Source organism: Podarcis erhardii, assembly GCF_964252035.2.
Source record: "Podarcis erhardii genome assembly, chromosome: 9".
Lineage (NCBI taxonomy): Eukaryota > Metazoa > Chordata > Lepidosauria > Squamata > Lacertidae > Podarcis > Podarcis erhardii.
The window spans coordinates 8,534,621-8,554,492 of record NC_138512.1 but is presented as its reverse complement, the minus strand read 5'-3'; the positions used below and the strand labels follow the sequence as shown (position 1 = coordinate 8,554,492).

Here is a 19,872-nt window from a genome sequence, read left to right as displayed (position 1 = left end):
GCATGCTTGAATTTGCTCCCTTTGTGTAATTGTGAAACCTGAAAAAGTGTGTTTGTATCCCTGGTGGGCTGGGAAGGGGCTGTTTGCCCTGTCCTAGCCATGCTAGGAGGACTGTCTTGCCAAATGCAAGGAGGTTCTTTTCAAAAGAGATTCAGAACCAATACAAAACACAAGTGAGTGAGAAGATTAAAGATTTTATTCTAAACAGCAAGCAATACAGTAGTACATCTACTTATGTTCACCTCCAGTTACGTATCCTTCGGGACACGTACGCGGCAAACCCGGAAGTATTTTTCCGGGTTTCGCCATACGCGGATGTGCAAAAGCACTAAACCTTGTTGCACACATGCGCAGAAGCGGCACCTCCGGTTGCAAATTACCGGAGGTATACATACCAAGCATTTAAGCACTTCCACCTGCCACTTGGAAGCCATCAAGAAGCAGCGAAGGAACTCCCCAGGTAGCTTCACTTTGCACGGCCCTGAGGCCGGATCAGTCTGTGCATGAGCTTCTCAGAAACTAGCACCAAACCATCCGATTCATAGCTAGCCTGTTAGCCTGTGTGGCTTGCTGGGCTGGCTATGTGCAGATTATACATTAGCCACCCTCTCCCAATGCCTCGCTTTTGTGATTCAAGGACCCGCCACCCGCTTGGGGATAAGAAAGACACATGGACACAGTATATTAGGTTAATGGGCTAAAAAAGGCCACAACTTTATTGATTACAGCATGTGAGAGGTATTGGCTTAGGCATTGGATAAAACAACAGAGCGTGACTCCACCCCCTCAGGGAGGGGTGAGTCTATCAAGGGTTAACCACCAGTGGGAGGAGCCTGTTGATGCAAATACAACTGAAAGCTCCCCCTGATGTCACCGGGGGTCGTGCCATGGCCCTGTCACCGGGGGTCGTGCCATGGCCCTAGCCACCAGCAAGGGCATCGGACAGGATAACAAGAAGCAGCAGCACAATGGCTGAGACACGCTGCCGGGCCGCGTTTGAGCCGATTTGCTGCCTACCTGGGGGGCGTGGCGCGACAGCCAGACCAGCTGGGCAGGGGCTGGAACGCCCTCTGCCAAAGTGGGAAACGGATCCTGCTCACAACTCCTCCCCTCTGTAAGGAGGAGAGGCTTTTCAGACAATGTCCAACATCAAAGAAAGTACCCAGCACTATTGCTTCCTTCCAACAGATTAGGACATTAAAGGTTGTTCTCATGCCATCAAAGAATTTAAGAGATAGGGAGTGGGGAGGAACAGGGGGCAGGAAACGGTAACCATGTCAGATCACTTAACTCCTGTGTGTGATGGATGCTTTTAAAGAATTAGAATTAGGACCTGATGAAGTCACACCTGCAATGCAAACCTGTAGAACTCTATCCAGGAGTAATAGGGCTTAATCCCAGGTGAGTGTCCATGTACCAGGAATAGGCAAACCTTCCGGTACCATGTGGCACTCAGAAATCTCCTTGTCTATTCCACGTCTTCCAGGTTACATCCCTCACCAGCCCTGCTTTGCACCCTCCCTCTTGGCCTGCCTAAAATGTGTGAAAATGGATGCTGCTGCTGCTGCTAGTAATGTTTGCTTGCCTTTTTTTTTTGGTGAGCTGGCCAGTGAATTATTAAAATGGCTCTGGGTCTGAATCATAGAATCATAGAATCATAGAATAGAATCATAGAATCATAGAGTTGGAAGAGACCAGAAGGGCCATCGAGCCCAACCCCCTGCCAAGCAGGAAACACCATCAGAGCACTCCTGACATATGGTTGTCAAGACTCTGCTTAAAGACCTCCAAAGAAGGAGACTCCACCACACTCCTTGGCAGCAAATTCCACTGTCGAACAGCTCTTACTGTCAGGAAGTTCTTCCTAAAGTTTAGGTGGAATCTTCTTTCTTGTAGTTTGGAGCCATTGCTCCGTGTCCGCTTCTCTGGAGCAGCAGAAAACAACCTTTCTCCCTCCTCTATATGCCATCCTTTTATATATTTGAACATGGCTATCATATCACCCCTTAACCTCCTCTTCTCCAGGCTAAACATGCCCAGCTCCCTTAGCCGTTCCTCATAAGGCATCGTTTCCAGGCCTTATGAGGAACGGCTGTGTGGATAGCACACCAGCATGACTCTACATCCTCTCGTGATTAAAAGACCAAGGTGAAATTTTCAGCACTATCAAGTTAGAATGTTACCAGTTGCCACTGACCGCAATTTTTCTTATTCTAATTTTGAATCTGTGGTTGTAATTTAAATAATGGCCTATTAACTAGAAATCATTAAATGTGTCTTCAAAGTGGCTGAATTTGGAATTACATTTTTTGTTTGATTGCTTTATAGCTTATACAAATATCAATACCGAACTGGGCACATTTATAGTTAGTTAAGGCACTGATGATAGTAGAAGTGTACAATATTTTCTGGGCTAGTACACTATATGTGCACCAGCCCCGCTGACCCACTTACAGAAGAGGATATATTTGCATATAATTTGCATATGCATGTGTCATACACAAATATGTGTCCTCTTTTGCAGGTGAGGTTGAGGAACCAAATATAAATCAATTGCTCACGTGTAAGAAAACGTCTGACAGAAAGAATGGGAACTGGAAAAGCTTCACTCACAATGGCTTTTCCAGACTTGAAATGCTTGACCTGTTGAAGGTCTGCCTGTCATGCAGCTGTTAAAGGCACACCCCCCCCCAAATGCCAACTCGAAATCAAATATTAGAAAATGAGACAGAAGCAAGAAAAGCCCACTAAAGCAGTGTTTCCCAACCTTGGGCCTCCAGCTGTTTTTGAACTACAATTCCCATCATCCCTGACCACTGGTCTTGCTAGCTAGGGATGATGGGAGTTGTAGGCCAAAAACATCTGGAGGCCCAAGGTTGGGAAACACTGCACTAAAGGGGAAGAGAAAACATCAGCTCTCAAGGAGCCCAGGAATTCCGCTTAACTGGTGTCCAAACAACTTACACATCAATCAGAGCTCTGACTTTACTCATTGGCAAAAGATACAGAAAGGCCAGAGTGGCCAGGCTGGCTCATTCACAGAAATCACTTAGAAATTTGCCTCTACAAATTTTCTTCCTAGGAGGGCAAGAGAATCAATTTCTTTTAAAATGGAAGCTCAGAGTTTAGGGGCTCTGTTGTAGCCTCTACATCAGTACTCCTTGTGGTCGCACGTCAGTGGCATGTTATAATACATATATGCTATTAATTATTTCTCTTGTTTTAGGGAAAGTCAATTTAAGCGTTTCAATTAGGAATTTAGTCAGTCCCTCCTTGATTCTGAATTGCCTGATCTCCTTTGCAAGGTGGCACTGGTGTGTCAGCAATCTGTTGTTCTTTTGTCTCCGATTTGTTGTCTCGGTTCAGACCATTTTAGAGGCATAGTTTGCTACGGTGTACAGCTCACATACTTATGTTACTTATGTGCCTGCACATTTATGCTTTGATTGAATCAAGGCAGAAAAAAAGTGTCCTGCTGAGAGTATGCGATCACATCAGGGTTCCTTTTTGCATAGTATATAATCAGCGCACACAGGCAGTGGTGCACATCAGTAACCTGTAAGAGAGAGAGAGAGAGAAAATGACAGCTGAATTGAAAACTGTGGCAAAGTAAGCATGCACCAATTCAGATATTAGTTTAAATGAAAAACCAGTAGACATGCGATTGCCTTTGGTAGCATTGCACATGCTAAGTTTTTGCAGTTTCTCACAAAAGTCCACATGGCACCATGCAATCGAAGTTCTTTTGTGGTAAAGATTGGTTATTTATCTATATAGAGAAAGTAAATACACATGCTAATCCCTTTTTCTTGGCAGCAAGAATACTGCTCAACAGAAAAGTAGCTATTTTGCTATTTTGCAAGCTGACAACATGATAGAACAGCTAGAACAGAACTTTATCCCCAGCTTTTAAAAGACAATTAATGTTTTTAAAAAGAAGGAAAGAAAGGGAAACCAGCACTGAAGTCCCATTAAAGCTTTAGTTAAAACTGCAAAGCCAGAAAATTCAAAAGATCAAGTTTGTAATTCTGTCTTTAATTCCTCTTCTTGCAATTATACACTTCATCTCAGGAGTCCTTAGAGCAGTAGGTGATCTTGCCTAACCTGTAATTTCCATTTACCTTTGCACAATGGGTAGGAGAAGGACAAACTTGACTTTGAAATTCCTTGCTGTTGTAGGCATCAAGCAGCCAACTTCTGCCATTAAAATGCACTTCAAACAACTATGATCCTGTGCTTTTGGAAACAATCTAACATGCCCAGGCACTGGTTATTATTTGCTTGAAGCTATTAGCAAGGTGGATGGACTCATTAAGCTTTGCTTTTCAGCTCTGACGGGAAGCACTTTTTCATTTTAATAACATGTTACAAAATAAAAAAAATAAAATATATTGTTAAAGTACCATGGAATTCAACTGCTACTTAATTGCCCCCGTTACCAAAATCTGCATGGTGCATGCATTGAAATAGTGAACATGTGGCTTTTAGTACATTTTATTTTCCTTGAAAATACATAGCGTTTCCTTTCTCCAACCCCCTACAAGGTGTCAGAGCAGGGTTTGCCAAAGTAATGTTCTTCAGATGTAGTTGATCTACAAACCCTATCATCCTATGATGGCTGGGAGTCTGATGGAAGTTGGATTCCAACAGCTTATGAAGTGCACCCTCACATTAAACTCTAGAGAGTCTTGGGTTCAAAATGCAGCTCAGCCATTAAACCACTAATTGCACCATCATATGCATGCTTACTTAAAAGTAAGCCTCGTGTGTTCAGGTCCTGCCCTTGAATCTGGAGGCACTTGGCTGAAAAAGTGGTATCAAAATAAGAGATGAAGATGAAATCTCTGAAGGAACCAAGGTATGGAAGAAAAGGCGGCTATGAGAAAATTGTGTTCTGAACTGTTACTTTCCTCTGAGTCGTTATTTACTTATGTAGACTATTTTCTTCCTAGATTTCCAGAGATACTGTAGCATTTGTGCTAAGAAACTAACCTTTGAACCAAGAGGTCTATAGTTCAAACATTATCTCTGCCATGAACACACTAGAGAAGACACCAGAGTATTGTGGCACCCTTCAAACACCAACAACTCTTATCATGACAAATGTTGTGAAAGATTAGCGCTTCCATGAATGTTTATTCCATAATAAAATTTCTAAATCTTTATTCTCTGACTTGATACTGGTGAGAGAATACTGTATCCTCCTTGCAGATAACACAAGCGTTTGTTGTTGTTGTTTAGTCGTTTAGTCGTGTCCGACTCTTCGTGACCCCATGGACCAGAGCACGCCAGGCACTCCTGTCTTCCACTGCCTCCCGCATTTTGGTCAAACTCATGTTTGTAGCTTCGAGAACACTGTCCAACCATCTCGTCCTCTGTCGTCCCCTTCTCCTTGTGCCCTCCATCTTTCCCAACATCAGGGTCTTTTCCAGGGAGTCTTCTCTTCTCATGAGGTGGCCAAAGTATTGGAACCTCAGCTTCACGATCTGTCCTTCCAGTGAGCACTCAGGGCTGATTTCCTTCAGAATGGATAGGTTTGATCTTCTTGCAGTCCATGGGACTCTCAAGAGTCTCCTCCAGCACCATAATTCAAAAGCATCAATTCTTCGGCAATCAGCCTTCTTTATGGTCCAGCTCTCACTTCCATACATCACTACTGGGAAAACCATAGCTTTAACTATACTGACCCTTGTCGGCAAGGTGATGTCTTTGCTTTTTAAGATGCTGTCTAGGTTTGTCATTGCTTTTCTCCCAAGAAGCAGGGGTCTTTTAATTTTGTGGCTGCTGTCACCATCTGCAGTGATCACGGAGCCCAAGAAAGTAAAATCTCTCACTGCCTCCATTTCTTCTCCTACCTTAATACCTTTTATGAGATTATATATATATATATAACAGTGGCACTGTGGTCTAAACGCTGTGGCACTGTGGTCTAAACCACTGAGCCTCTTGGGCTTGCTGATCCAAAGGTTGGCTGTTCGAATCCATGTTACGGGATGAGTTCCCATTGCTCTGTCCCAGCTTCTGCCAACCTAGCAGTTCAAAAGCATACCAGTGCAAGTAGATAAATAGGTACTGCTGTGGTGGGAAGGTAAACGGCGTTTCTTTGCGCTCTGGCTTCTGTTACGGTGTCCCATTGCACCAGAAGCAGTTTAGTCATGCTGGCCACATGACCCGGAAGGGGATGCTATTCTATTCTGCATCAACAGAAATCTAGTGTCCAGGTCAAGGGAAGTAACAGTACCTTGGACTATTTTGCCTTGGTCAGACCATACGGGAATACTGTGTGTAGTTCTGGACATCACAGTTTGAGAAGGATAGTGACAAACTGGAATGTGTCCAGAGGAGGGCAGCCAAGATGTTCAAGGGTCTGCAAACCAAGCCTTAGGAGGAATGGTTGAGGGAGTTGGGTAGGTTTAGCCTGGGAAAGAGGACACTGAGATAGCATCTTCAAATATCTAAAGGACCCGAATCAATGGCTTCAAGGTATAAGAAAGGAGATTCTGACTGAACATCGGAAAGAACTTTCTGACAGTGTTAGATAGTCAAACAGACTCCCTCAGGAAATTGTGGACGTCCTTGGAGATTTTAAAGCAGAGGTTGGATGGCCATCTATCATGTGTGCATTAGTTGAGAATCCTGCATAGTGGGGGTTGGGCTAGAAAACCCTCAAGGTTCCTTCAAACCCTACAATTCTGTGATTCTACAATTCTGTTTGTTTTTTTGCTTTTTTTTTAAGAAATGTAAATTATAGTCAATAAACTTTTTGGTACGTTTTACAGATTGTGAAAATGTGGAGCCAGTATTTGATCCAAGTTTGTGCTTGAAATTTTGGGCCTGTCATTAATTGCCTTCCTGAGCCAAATGTGTGCTTTGCCTTAAAGACAGCAAGCGTTTTAAAAAGTTCATACCACACTTCTGCAGAGTGTGGCAGAAGGTGTTAAAGAAATATTGTTCTAACAAGGAGATGCATTTCCCCCTCAAACACCAGGCAAACTGCCGTCCAGCATGCTGAGTAACTGCCTGCAAATAATTAGGCCAGGGTGTTGGGAAAATAATATCTAAAATCTCAAGTAGACTCTGGTGTTTATAAATCAATACCAGCTGTTCCTGTTTATGTAATAGCTTGTAACAAAACAAGAGGAATTAAAAAGATGATTTGATAATGCATGCACCCAAGTTTTAGTCAGCTGCAAATACAAAGCAGACAATGTACTGAAGCTAAAAAGAAAAAAATGTGTGGCCTGCTCTACGGACTGGTCTGTAGCTGTGTTAATTTTGATTATAATACCTAGGGCAGTGGTTCTCAAACTTATTTCTCTGGGCCACCCTTTCAGAATAAAAATTTGCTTGCGCCACACCATTTTTAATTTTTTTTGAATAACAAATGCATTGGAAATCAAAATGAATCAATGCCTTCAGGGATAGCATCTCTAGCCTCCGTGGGGCAGCGGCTTACGAAGCAGGCTGCGGATATGTTCCCGAAGTGCCGGGCGCTCTGCTTTCAGCGCGCCACGCGCTCCGGGAAGCAGGCTGCTATCCGCGGCCGAGGGTGCCCTGTGGGACCTCCCGCGGGGCTCCCTCGGCTGCGGATATCTGCCCGGCGGCGAGGCGCTCTGCTTCTGCTCTTGCTTTTGAGAAAGGCATTCATGTTTTAAAGGCTGCGGAGAGGGTACGAGGAATGGCGTGGTGCTGGGAGTAGACCACTACTTCAGTGGAGTGAAGCCGCAAGCCATTACCGGAGAGCGTCAACTTTCTTCCCGACATTTGGACTGGAAATAAATACCCCGTGAGTAGAAGGAAATTTGGACTTTAAAAGAAATTTATACCTTTAATTTGGAACGAACGGGAGGATGTGCTAAAGGGAAGTCCGCACCCCCCTACATACAGACAATTTAAAGCAAGGAGCGAAAACCTAAGATCGGAATAAAAAATTTCGTGTCTTTTGGGACTGATAAGAGATTCCATTAATTTGTGAGAACAAGCTTTTATTTATTTTTAAGTTGCGCTGGAGGGAAGAGGTGAACTTTGAAAACTTTTGTGTACCCCCCCCCTGGACCCGGGAGCGTCCTGCATCAACCTAGCGTGAAAGAATAGGAGTTTGACAGCTGTCAATTGAGCTGTCAAACGGCTGGATCAAGATAAGAACTGCATTACTTTATATCTCTCTGATTTAAAGGTGTTACATTTAACTAGAAGTGGTTGGAAACAAAGTAAATAACAAGGTATAAGACTGTTGGCAAAGAACTCTAACAATGGCAATCCCCCTAGGGGGAACCAGTGACACTACAATGGCTGCAGAAGGAAAATTACTAGCACAAATAGAAAGAGCCTTTTTTCTCGTGGGAACTTTACAAGAGCAAGCTATGGCTATGGACAAACAACTCACGACCTTGATTGCTAAAACAAGCAATTTTGCTGATGGAACTAAGGATCTGACTCTGAAAGATTCTGCAGCTGAAACAGAAAAGATATCTTTGGAGCTGGTGGAAAAGGAGGCTGGAGGGGAAAAAGTACAGATAAAAAATTTTGAACAGGACCTTTTGCAGTCAGGGAACAGAGAAGTTTTTTGGATTACAAACCATGAGAAGAGAAAAGCAAAGGAGGAAGCCATTGGACACTATGGAACATGGGAAGTTAAAAGAGTAAAGAAACATAACTGGGACTTCCTCCTCTTTTCTGGCTTGGATGACTTTGAAATTTGGGGACCCCTGGCAGAACCCTGGCAGCAAGCTTTTCCAATTAGGTTTGATTCGAGAAAAGATGAAGTGACTGTGATAGACATCCCTCGAGATCTGAAGACCAACAAAAAAGACTACCAACAGAACAGACAGAGAGAGACTGAAAGAGACTTAAAGGCCTCTGATGTGAGGAATCCGGGCTAGGAGTTTCATGGGAGGACAGTTATTTGGGAAGGGACAGATACCTGGGCAGGGAGGAAGGGGGAAAAACAGAATTCAAAAATTTTATGATTTTGGGGTTTTATAATTTTGATTTATATTTCAATATAAAAAAGGGAAATTTATGGTATAAGAACCTTGATCAATCTTAGATAAAGGATCTAATGTATATAAGTGAATGGGACAATAAATTGGGCCTAACAGAAAGAATTAAGTCTAAACATAATAAGAATAGGGTTAAGGAGAGAAACAAGAACTTGCTGAATTAAATATGGAAATTGGGATGTATGGGGTGGGGTGGGGGGAAGTCAGGGAAAGAGGGTTATGAAAGTAAGGATATGAAAATATTCATGTGTGTGTGTGGTTTTTTTTTTTTTTTTTGTATGTGTTGTTATAAAATGTGAAAATCCAATAAAAATTTAATGGGAAAAAAAATGAAATATAACACGCAAAAAAAAAAAAAGAGAGAGAAAGGCATTCATGATTTTACTGGCTCACCATCATGGTGCTACAGATTAATGAAGCGATGTGGCCTTGCTATGCACAAAAAGACTAGAACCACACAAAAAATGCCAGAAGAATATGAATCTAAGATTATGTCTGTTCATAACTTTGTAATTGATGCTAGGAAGAGAAATGGATTTGAAATTGGCCAGATTGGGAATATGGATGAAGTCCCTCTAACCTTTGATGTGCCATCAAATAGGACTGTTGATCGGAAAGGTGCCAAAACTATCGCCATGAAAACCTCCGGACATGAGAAAACCCATTACACAGTTGTGTTGTCTTGCTGTGCAGATGGCACCAAATTGCCACCCATGTTAATTTTCAAAAGGAAACATTTCCAAAAGAAGTGATTCCACAAGGAGTTGTTGTACATGTTCATGAGAAAGGATGGATGGACAAAAATGGAATGAGAGTATGGGTTGAAAAAGTGTGGTCCAAACGTCCTGGAGGGCTTTTGAAAAACCTGCCTTATTAGTACTTGGCCAGTTTAGAGCACATATTAGCAAAACTACAAAAAAGCGCTTTAAAGAAGTGAAGATTCATCTAGCTGTAATTCCTGGAGGGCTTACCAGCCAGTTGCAACCTCTCGACGTTTCCATCAACAAACCATTTAAGATCTTTATGCGAGAAGAGTGGAACAAATGGATGGCTGCTGGTAATCATGATCTAACACCCACTGGACGAATGAAGAGGCCAACTATGACTCAAGTTTGTGAATGGGTGAAAACATCATGGCACTCGGTGAAGGAGGAAATCGTTGTCCGGTCATTCAAAAAATGTGGCATTAGCAATGCTTTGGATGGAAACGAAGATGATATTTTACATGAAGATAGCGAAGAAAGTGATGTCAGTGATTGTGAGCAACTGAGCTTCATAAATTCTGACTCTAGCAGTGATGAGTTCTTGGGGTTCACAGAAGACTAGAAGAGTACTCAAACCTTAAAGTCTCTTTTCATTTTTTAATGGCAGTGATGATGGTTCTTAATGCCACTGTTGACTGCTGTTCACTTTACATGGCTGTATTATGATTCTGATATACTGGTTGTTTATTAAATGCAGCAGTTTATACAACATTTGATTCAGAATATTTTTTACTGGTTTTTCTCCTCTAAAAACTACGATAGGTGTGTTTTTAAAAGCTCGGGCTGGGGGGGGGAAATAATATTTTTTTTTCTTTATTCCCTCCCCCCCAAAAAAACTAGGTGTGTCCTATGGACCGGTGTGTCCTATAGGGCGAAAAATATGGTAAATGTCGTTTCTATGCGCTCTATCTTCTTTCTTCGTTTGACCAGCTTTGAGCTAGGACTGCTCTGCTAGCTCTCATTATTCCCCCATATGAGGTAGATCCACATGTACATATTTGTAACTAAGTATGCCTTCAGGAATCCAACTGTGAACTGATGTAAGTAAACTTCTTTTAGTGACTTTGAATAAGATTGTGGTGTCTTTATTCTTTTAAGAGGGATTCAAGGGAATTTACCAGGAATGTACAATTCAATCTGAGTGTGCTGGTCCCGGGGGGGAAGGTTACCGTTGGCGTAGTCAAAGTCCGGTCCTAGGTCAATAGCCTGGAAACAGTTCCGAAGGAGCAGAACGAGGTCCGAAGCAGGAAGCCGGGCGGGGACAGGAACACTGGAGGAACAGGACTGGATGCTGGCCGAAACAGCTCTTCATCGACGTTGCTCCCACAACCTGGGACCGGGCTGACTGGCCTTTATCTTCTCTGAGGCCAGGGGCGGCCCCGGCCCCCAGGAGACCCGCTTCTCCTGGCCTTAAGGCGAGCACTCCTCCTGGGAGAAACCAGTTCCCTTCGCCTCTCTGCCCTGAGCCTCTGCAGTTCAGGAGAGGCTGAAGGGTTACTGGGCCCAGGGGGAGACTCACCTGCAGGCACTGAGTCCTCAACCACCTCTGGAGCCAGAGTGGAATCACCTGGTGCCTGCTCCTGAGGATCCGGCACAGGCGCTTCAGAATCAAGGCCCTGCCCCAGTTTAGCCGGCCCTGGAGGCGGGGACTCCTGTGCAGGCTGGGATTCCTCTGGTTCAGCCTCTGAATCGGAATCCCAGGCCATCACTCTGAGACAGATGGAATTGTGTAATAGTGAGAGGCTCACACGAGCCTGCAACCAGCTATCTGCTGTGCATGTAAGAAGGGGACTGTAACTCTGCTACAGAAAGGAACTTGCTAGCACAATTTAGGAAGGATAGTAATAAATAATATATTCTCTCCTGCCCCTCATTCCCACAATCAGCACAAAGGCAGGATTCAGAAGGAAAGACACTCAGAAAGATATACGGATCCGGCCCCCAGGCCTTAGGTTGCCTACCCTGTGCAAGACCCAGTACATCTCCGGTTCACACCACCCATCATTCGGTGACTGGCTTTAGCTTCTGCCTTCTGCGGCTTCTGCGAAACATATTGCTCTGCTTTCCTTTGGACCACATCAATGAGGTTGCCATCTGGGCAGCCCTTCCACACACACTGCCCAGGCTTGCACCCTGGGAGGCCACTTGGTTCTGCTAACGCAGAAATTTGACTTCATCCCTGGAGGCGCACTCTCGAGACAGACAGATGCCAAGAGCAGTGGCTTCGAAAAGGATTTTGAGCACCAAGATTCCCAAGGATTGCCATTTCCTGTGGGCTCCTGGGCTTTTTCCTAGGAGCAAGAAACCCTGGTAAACTAATGGTGACAAACCTCAACTTTGCTGCTGCTACTCGGATAGTTTCAGCAAGGGGGCTAGATGCATAGCTATCAACTTCCCCCCCCTTTTTAAGGGAAATTCCCTTATTCCGAATAGGATTCCTCGCAAGAAAAGGGAAAAGTTGACAGCTATGGAGATGTTCTGGAGATGGCTGGTTGCAGATGAAGGGTTGAGGGTATTGAGCTTTTTCACTTGTGCAGGCATAGGCAAACTCCGGCCCTCCAGATGTTTGGGACTACAATGCCCATCACCCCTAGCTAACAGGACCAGTGGTCAGGGATGATGGGAATTGTAGTCCCAAACATCTGGAGGGCCGGAGTTTGCCTATGCCTGCACTTGTGCTTCATTATCTCTTTATCCATCTTTTGCAACCTTGAGAAGACGACCCAGCATTTAGATAACGCAGTAAGAAAGTTTCAAAACACCATTTTATCAATTACTGCTAATCGTGCATTCTGTAAAGGGATTTAGTAAACAAGCAGAATGTATTTGATATTTGACACCATTTGACACTTTGTAAAGATTACCAAACTACTGGGCGGATAGTGAGAATAAAGGATTCCTAATGATTTGCTAGGGATGTGGGTGGTGCTGTGGGTTATACCACAGAGCCTAGGACTTGCCGATCAGAAGGTTGGCAGTTTGAATCCCCGCGATGGGCTGAGCTCCTGTTGCTTGGTCCCTGCTCCTGCCAACCTAGCAGTTTGAAAGCACGTCAAAGTGCAAGTAGATAAATAGGTACCGCTTCGGCGGGAAGGTAAACAGCTTTTCCGTGCACTGCTCTGGTTCGCCAGAAGCGGCTTAGTCATGCTGGCCACATGACCCGGAAGCTGTACTCTGGCTCCCTCGGCCAATAAAGCGAGATGAGCGCCGCAACCCCAGTGTCAGCCATAACTGGACCTAATGGTCAGGGGTCCCTTTACCTTTACCTTTAATGACTTGCTAGTCAAGTGTAAAAAGCAATGGGTTCATAATACTGGTAATCAAATAACAGTATCTCAGTGGAAACACAACCTTCAAGCTGCAGTAGCAGTTCATATGAAATCATATGTCTACAAGTGCTGGTTAGATGGTATCTTGCCATGAAACAGATACTATGATGAGCATAATATGGTGATAAAAGTGCTATAAGAGATATTGGTTATTGCCATTGTTGGAGATCTTGCTATAAAATTCACCGTTGGGGAAGGGAAGGGGACATGCAAAAATGGTCACAGATACAATAGGCTATATTTTCCTAAATTGATTTATTTTATTTTATTTATATACCACCTTAAACCTGAAGGTCTCTGGTTGTACTTTCAGGATATCTGGAGTGGAGGGAAATGATATGGCTTTGATATTAATATTTCACCTAGAAAAGAAGCAAGGTGCTAGAAAAGAAGACATATCAAATTTCTGAAAGGGCTTAATGGTTGCCAGTACTATGGTTAACGGATGAATTAACAAAACTTATTTTGTAAGCTTAGCAAAGGAAAAATACTTTTGAATTGTTTTCACCAAATGTGGGACGTGTTTCTTTTAGAGGAGAATCAATTTGTAGATTATCAAGTAGCATCGAGTGGCTCCCACACAGTCATATTATTTGTACTGTGTCATGAAATGGAAATTGTAATCTTATTTTATTTCAGTAAAAAGTGGGGTTTTAAAATCATGGTAAATTCCTTCTTTGAAAATCTTCTAGCATGATTCCTGTGCTGGACCAAACAACACCAAAGGAAGGTTGCTCTTATTTATTTACTATTCGGCAGACTTCTAAAGGTAAAGGTGAAGGACCCCAGTCGCGAACGACTCTGGGGTTGCGGCGCTCATCTTGCTTTACTAGCCAAGGGAGCCGACGTTTGTCCACAGACAGTTTTCCTGGGTCACGTGGCCAGCATGACTAAGCCGCTTTTGGCAAAACCAGAGCAGCACACAGAAATGCAGTTTACTTTCCTGCCAGAGCGGTACCTATTTATCTACTTGCACTTTGACGTGCTTTCGAACTGCTAGGTTGGCAGGAGCTGGGACCGAGCAATGGGAGCTCACCCTGTCACGGGGATTCGAACCACTGACCTTCCGATCGGCACACCCTAGGCTCTGTGGTTTAGACCACAGCGCCACCCGCGTCCCTGGCAGACGTCTAGTCCATAGGTATTATAATAGTAGGTATTATGAGTGTTATCTTAAAAATGCACCACTTTGTATTATTCATCTGTAGACTCTCTATCAAAGCAAGAAATGAGGAAAGTCAAATCCCCCACAAAACTGACCTCTTTTCCTTACAGATGTAAACTTCCAAAACCACAGGATAAGTATAAATGATGCCCCACACTGTGGTTGCAAAAACATGATTTGTTGTTACCTAAGTTTAACTTTCTTTCCTGCACTTGAGGTAGAATTCTTCTTGTTGTTGTTGTTGTTTAGTCGTTTAGTCGTGTCCGACTCTTCGTGACCCCATGGACCAGAGCACGCCAGGCACTCCTGTCTTCCACTGCCTCCCGCAGTTTGGTCAGACTCATGTTTGTAGCTTCAAGAACACTGTCCAACCATCTTGTCCTCTGTCGTCCCCTTCTCCTTGTGCCCTCCATCTTTCCCAACATCAGGGTCTTTTCCAGGGAGTCTTCTCTTCTCATGAGGTGGCCAAAGTATTGGAGCCTCAGCTTCACGATCTGTCCTTCCAGTGAGCACTCAGGGCTGATTTCCTTAAGAATGGATACGTTTGATCTAGATAAAATCCATTGTAGCCTAGCATTCAATTCTGTACAAGAACTTGCTCCATGCAGTGCATAATTAAATTCACATCTAGCGTCCTCCATTATATGTGTTCTTCTCTGCATTTGAAAGCCCCAAAATGTCTATAAAAAGTGAGTTGCTCCATCTCAATCATTTCTGTTGCTCTTCTCTGAATCTATTCCAGCTCTACAATATCTTTTTTTTTTGAAGTGGGGCAACCAGAGCTGTGGGACATGGGTGGCGCTGTGGTTGAAACCACTGAGCCTTGGGCTTGCCGATCAGAAGGTCGGCGGTTCGAATCCCCATGATGGGGTGAGCCTGGGCCTTAGTTTGCGTACCCATGGACTAGATGACCTTTGGGTCCCTTCCAAGTCTACGATTCTGTGATTCTATGCTTCTCTCATCATCATCAAGGCAAGTATAGGGAGTGGATTTGTGGAGACCTTGCTTTGATCCTTTGATTAAACTAATGTACATTAGTGGATCTTGATTCAAAGGATAATGGCAATGCTTTGCAGTTCTGTTGTTTGGGTTCCTGTCTCCTAATACTTAACATCCTTCAGCAGTGGTTTAAAAAAAAATGTAAAAAGGAAAGCCTTACCAAAGCGGAATGGCCAAACACATTTCACCAAATGTAAAGAAATCTCACGTGAGTTGAGATTTCCTGCTGATTTTAACATATCTAGGCACACCTTGAGGCAGTAGGAGACTGCTGCTGTGGTGAACTGACATTTAGAATTTCATGTGATGTTTATGGACCCGGGGTGAAGTTCTAGTAGAGCCTGAGACATAATGTAAAGAATTACTATTTTAAAAATATCCTGCTAAAATCTGAACACTTGTGATCCTACATCTTAATTATGTAAGTATTTGGTAGCAAAAACGTCCTTTGCGTGTTCAGACCCAGAAACCTCCTCCCTAAACAAATTCACCCTTGACTCAAATTTTGGTTTGGTTTTTGGCAGAATTTAGGCCACAACTTTATCGATTACAGAAAGTGACTGGTTGCATAGGCTCTGGTTTAACTAGCTCCCTGCCATGCAGGTAGCGCTGACCCAGAGCACCATCATAGGTCAGCCAAGGGTGAACACCTGGATAAGCGGAAAGCCGGGAACGGGCTAACTCCACCACCCAAATGTCCCCCTGGACTCAGGCACGGGCACAACCCCCTCACAGGGGTTGACCAAACCATCGAGTCCCTGGATTCCTTTAACAGAATACCCTTCACATAGTGATGGCGAGAGCGTTCTCCCATCCCTGTCACCTGAACCAGAGCCTATCCGCAACCTTACAAGTTGTGACGATTTGCTACGCGGCAGGCAAAACCAAAATGGCAACAGCAAATCAGCCAAGTGGGGGAAATTCCTGCCGTGCCCCTGTTCCAACGACAGACGACACATGACGGCATAGCAATGTCAAGCGCAAAGCCCTAAATATAGGGAGAGGTGGGCGGGTGTTCTGATGCACGCACCGAAAGAGGAAGCTCTGGGTCACGTGCATGGGCATAAATAGGGCCCTCAGACCGTTTGGACTGCGTCCCATTGGCCAGATTACACCCAGCTATGAAGGACCTACCAATTGTGCGTTGTGGCTTACCAGTTGTACCCACCCACAACACAGGGTGTCGGTTTCCAGGTCTTACCGGGGAGGACCCGATTTCTGAGTCAATTTGCCAGCAAACGATTTACATTTGGCCTAGTATCATTTGTTAAAATGCCTTAGACGTTTTTCATGGTTTCTCACACTGGAACAGTGAGTATCTGAGCTTTTTTGGTAAGTAGTTGCCTGGGCTGCCGCTGTGTGAGTGGAAAGAGCTGGATGATTTTGTGCATTTCAGTTATGGTGATAACTGCTAAAGTGGACACTTGTTACAAGACAGCTGTGTTTGGCTAGAATTTTAAGTTATTCATTAAATCATAGTTTTCTCTAATTGCTTCAGTGGCAGCCAAACTCTACCCGATGGAATGTGAGAGCAAACAGATTTGTGTCACACTCCATCTTGATGTTTGTTTTCTTAAATGGGTCTGCCCTCCAGGGACTCTCATAGAAATTTCAGGAGTTTGCAGTGGGTTATAGTATTTAACAATTGGCTTCTGTGAATGGAGGGCTCTCTGATGCCTTTGACTTTACTGTTACGACCCCATGTTGTGAAACTGAGAATATAATGAGCTGAGGCCCCACTTAGTGAGGGCCAGGGAGACTGTTGCCCGCCATCTTTCCTGGCTTCAGATTACATGTGATTATTCCCTAGGATCAACTATATTTTTGGTTAATTAACCTTTTTTTCTTTTCATGGTGAGTGACTTTTGTTACACACATGGCCAAGCTGGAACTTCATGGATTTTGGAAAGCATTTTGGCACTTCCCTTTTCCAGATTTTCAACAACCCTTGTGTCGTCTTTTCTTCTAACCTCGCCAGTTCACGGTGCTGTAACACCTAGTAACACCTGAGGGAAACCGCAGAATCCTACAGGCTGTACTCTGCCCATATGACGGTACCAGTAGACAAAATCCTGCAGCCCGCACGTTCTATGTAAATCGAGCACGTTGAATCATTTGCCTTACTTTGCATAATTCATTCTGGTTTTCCTTATCAAGCAGAGTGTAAAGCTATTCAGGGAACAAAAGCTCCGCGGTAGCTAGTCATAATCTTACTTAGCCACCTTTCTGGCTTTTGAGATTTCAACCGGCATAGCCATGCTGGTTAACTCCTTCTTGAGCATATTTTCACAGCTATAAGGACCAGAAATTAAGGATTATTATTTTTTGAACACAATGTCAGCTGAGAATTGACATAGGAAACTGCCTTATACCAAGTCGGGGTATTTGTCCACTTAGAGTTTCAGACAGGAGCCTCTCCTGGTCCTACCTGGGGTAGCTCTACCACGGAGTTTTGGCTCACTGCAGGATGAACGATACTCTGAATTCTACACCTGTCAGGGACTGGGCAGAGGAGGAATGGTGGAGACCACCTCCCCACCCTGACCCTTCCAGGGAAGAAGAAGAGGAAGGCAGTATAAATTTACAACAGGGGTTTGCAGGAGGTTGCAGCTCAGAGGCAGATGAGGGGAAAAGTTGGAAGATCATGGGAGAGCCAGAGCAACACCCGGCTGACACGTTGTCATTAGAAAGCATCCCAGACCCTCCATCTCCCAGAACCCGGCGAGCCTTAAAAGTAGGAGAGCAAAGAGCTCAAAGACAGAGGGCACGTAGCAGGACCCATAGAGGAAATGATGAGAATGAGGAGTGAGGGAATGGGGTGGGGTGGGGGGTGGAGATTCATTTGGGACAATGCCATTATCCAAGAGGCTGGGTTCTATAACCTCTCTCTGTAAATATTGAAATAAAAAAGGACTGTAAGAAACTTTTCCTTGTCTTTATACAGTGGTACCTCGCAAGACGAATGCCTCGTAAGACGAAAAACTCGCAAGACGAAAGAGTTTTTCGTTTTTTGAGTTGCTTCGCAAGACGGATTTCCCTATGGGCTTGCTTCGCAAGACAGAAACGTCTTGCAAGTTTGTTTCCTTTTTCTTGAAACCGTGCATTCAGGGGGTGCAGTTGCGACTTGACTTTGAGGAGCAACTCATAGCACGCGGTGTGGTAGCCTTTTTTGAGGTTTTTGAAGACTTTGGTGATTTTTGAAGCTTTTCCAAAGTCCGTGCTTCGCAAGACGGAAAAACTCGCAAGACAAAAAAACTCGCAGAATGAATTAATTTCGGCTTGCGAGGTACCACTGTACTTTCCTGGGCAACCAAACGGGAGCCGCTGACAGCATCGTGACAACACCCAAAACTATACCCTTCTTTTGTTATAGTGTATGAAGCTGCCTTTAAGGGATGCGGGTGGTGCTGTGGGTTAAACCACAGAGCCTAGGACTTGTCGATAAGAAGGTCGGCGGTTCAAATCCCCGTGACGGGGTGAGCTCCCATTGCTCGGTCCCTGCTCCTGCCAACCTAGCAGTTCGAAAGCATGTCAAAGTGCAAGTAGATAAATAGGTACCGCTCCGGCGAGAAGGTAAACGGCATTTCCGTGTGCTGCTCTGGTTCACCAGAAGCGGCTTAGTCATGCTGGCCACATGACCCGGAAGCTGTACGCTGGCTCCTTCGGCCAATAAAGCGAGATGAGCGCCACAACCCCAGAGTCGGTCATGACTGGACCTAATGGTCAGGGTTCCCTTTATGAAGCTGCTTTTAGTTGCCAACCAATAATAGGAAAGCGAATTTGGAAGCTACAGCTTTTTAGGGAAAGGATGTGTGGTGCACATCTGTTATTAAGCCTCACATCACAGCAATTTAATAACTCTTCCTTGAAACATGTTGAATCCTAAGATTTTGTTATCTAGTGTGAGCTGACTTCATGGAGTATATAGGCTATAGATGGGGCTGTGAGTTTTCCTGCAGAAATTGAGGCAAAATGGAAAATCAGATTAGACCCACCCAGTTTAGGTGTCCCACTGTGTGTCATGAGAAGTTGTGAAATGCCAACTCTTATCATTGTGTTAATTTGTCAGTTAAAGTGGCAGGTTTTTTATGTTCACAACTGTTTGTTAATGCTTCTCAGCATGCAAGTGTTCAGAACAGCATGCTAAACTCAGTGGATAACACCGGCTTATAGATACACAAAGCAGAGTCACACCTGTGCAAACTGAACTCTAAATTACTACTTCACCACAAATACTGGGTTGTGCTTCCGCTGTTTGATCTGTGCAGTTGGGGGGGAGGGTCACATTATGGAAAGGGAGAAGTTGTTGCTAGGAGTTTTTTTAATGGGCTAGACTTGAAAGATATCACTTGTGCTGGGAGGTTCTTTTGAAATAATTTACTTATGAAAGTGTAATGGTGAAATGGGCTTCAGGTATTTTTCAAATTTTTGTGTGTGACAAATATTCGAATTAACATTTGAGTGCTTTGAGATATTTCCAAGCAAATAATCTAACCATGCAACAGTATTCTCTGACACCAGGACAGCACTAAATGTTTGCAGCATTCGATTTTTTGCTACACACACACACTCACTCAGGGGAGAGGGAGAATTGTAAACAGAACTTGATTCTT

General features: G+C 44.1%; 1 protein-coding gene across 6 annotated transcripts in view; it reads left to right on the top strand.

Annotated features, from left to right (window-relative positions):
• LDB2 (LIM domain binding 2) overlaps window positions 1-19,872 on the top strand; it is a 241,628-nt gene that overhangs the window by 72,845 nt on the left and 148,911 nt on the right. The gene's annotated exons all lie outside the window — the stretch shown is intronic.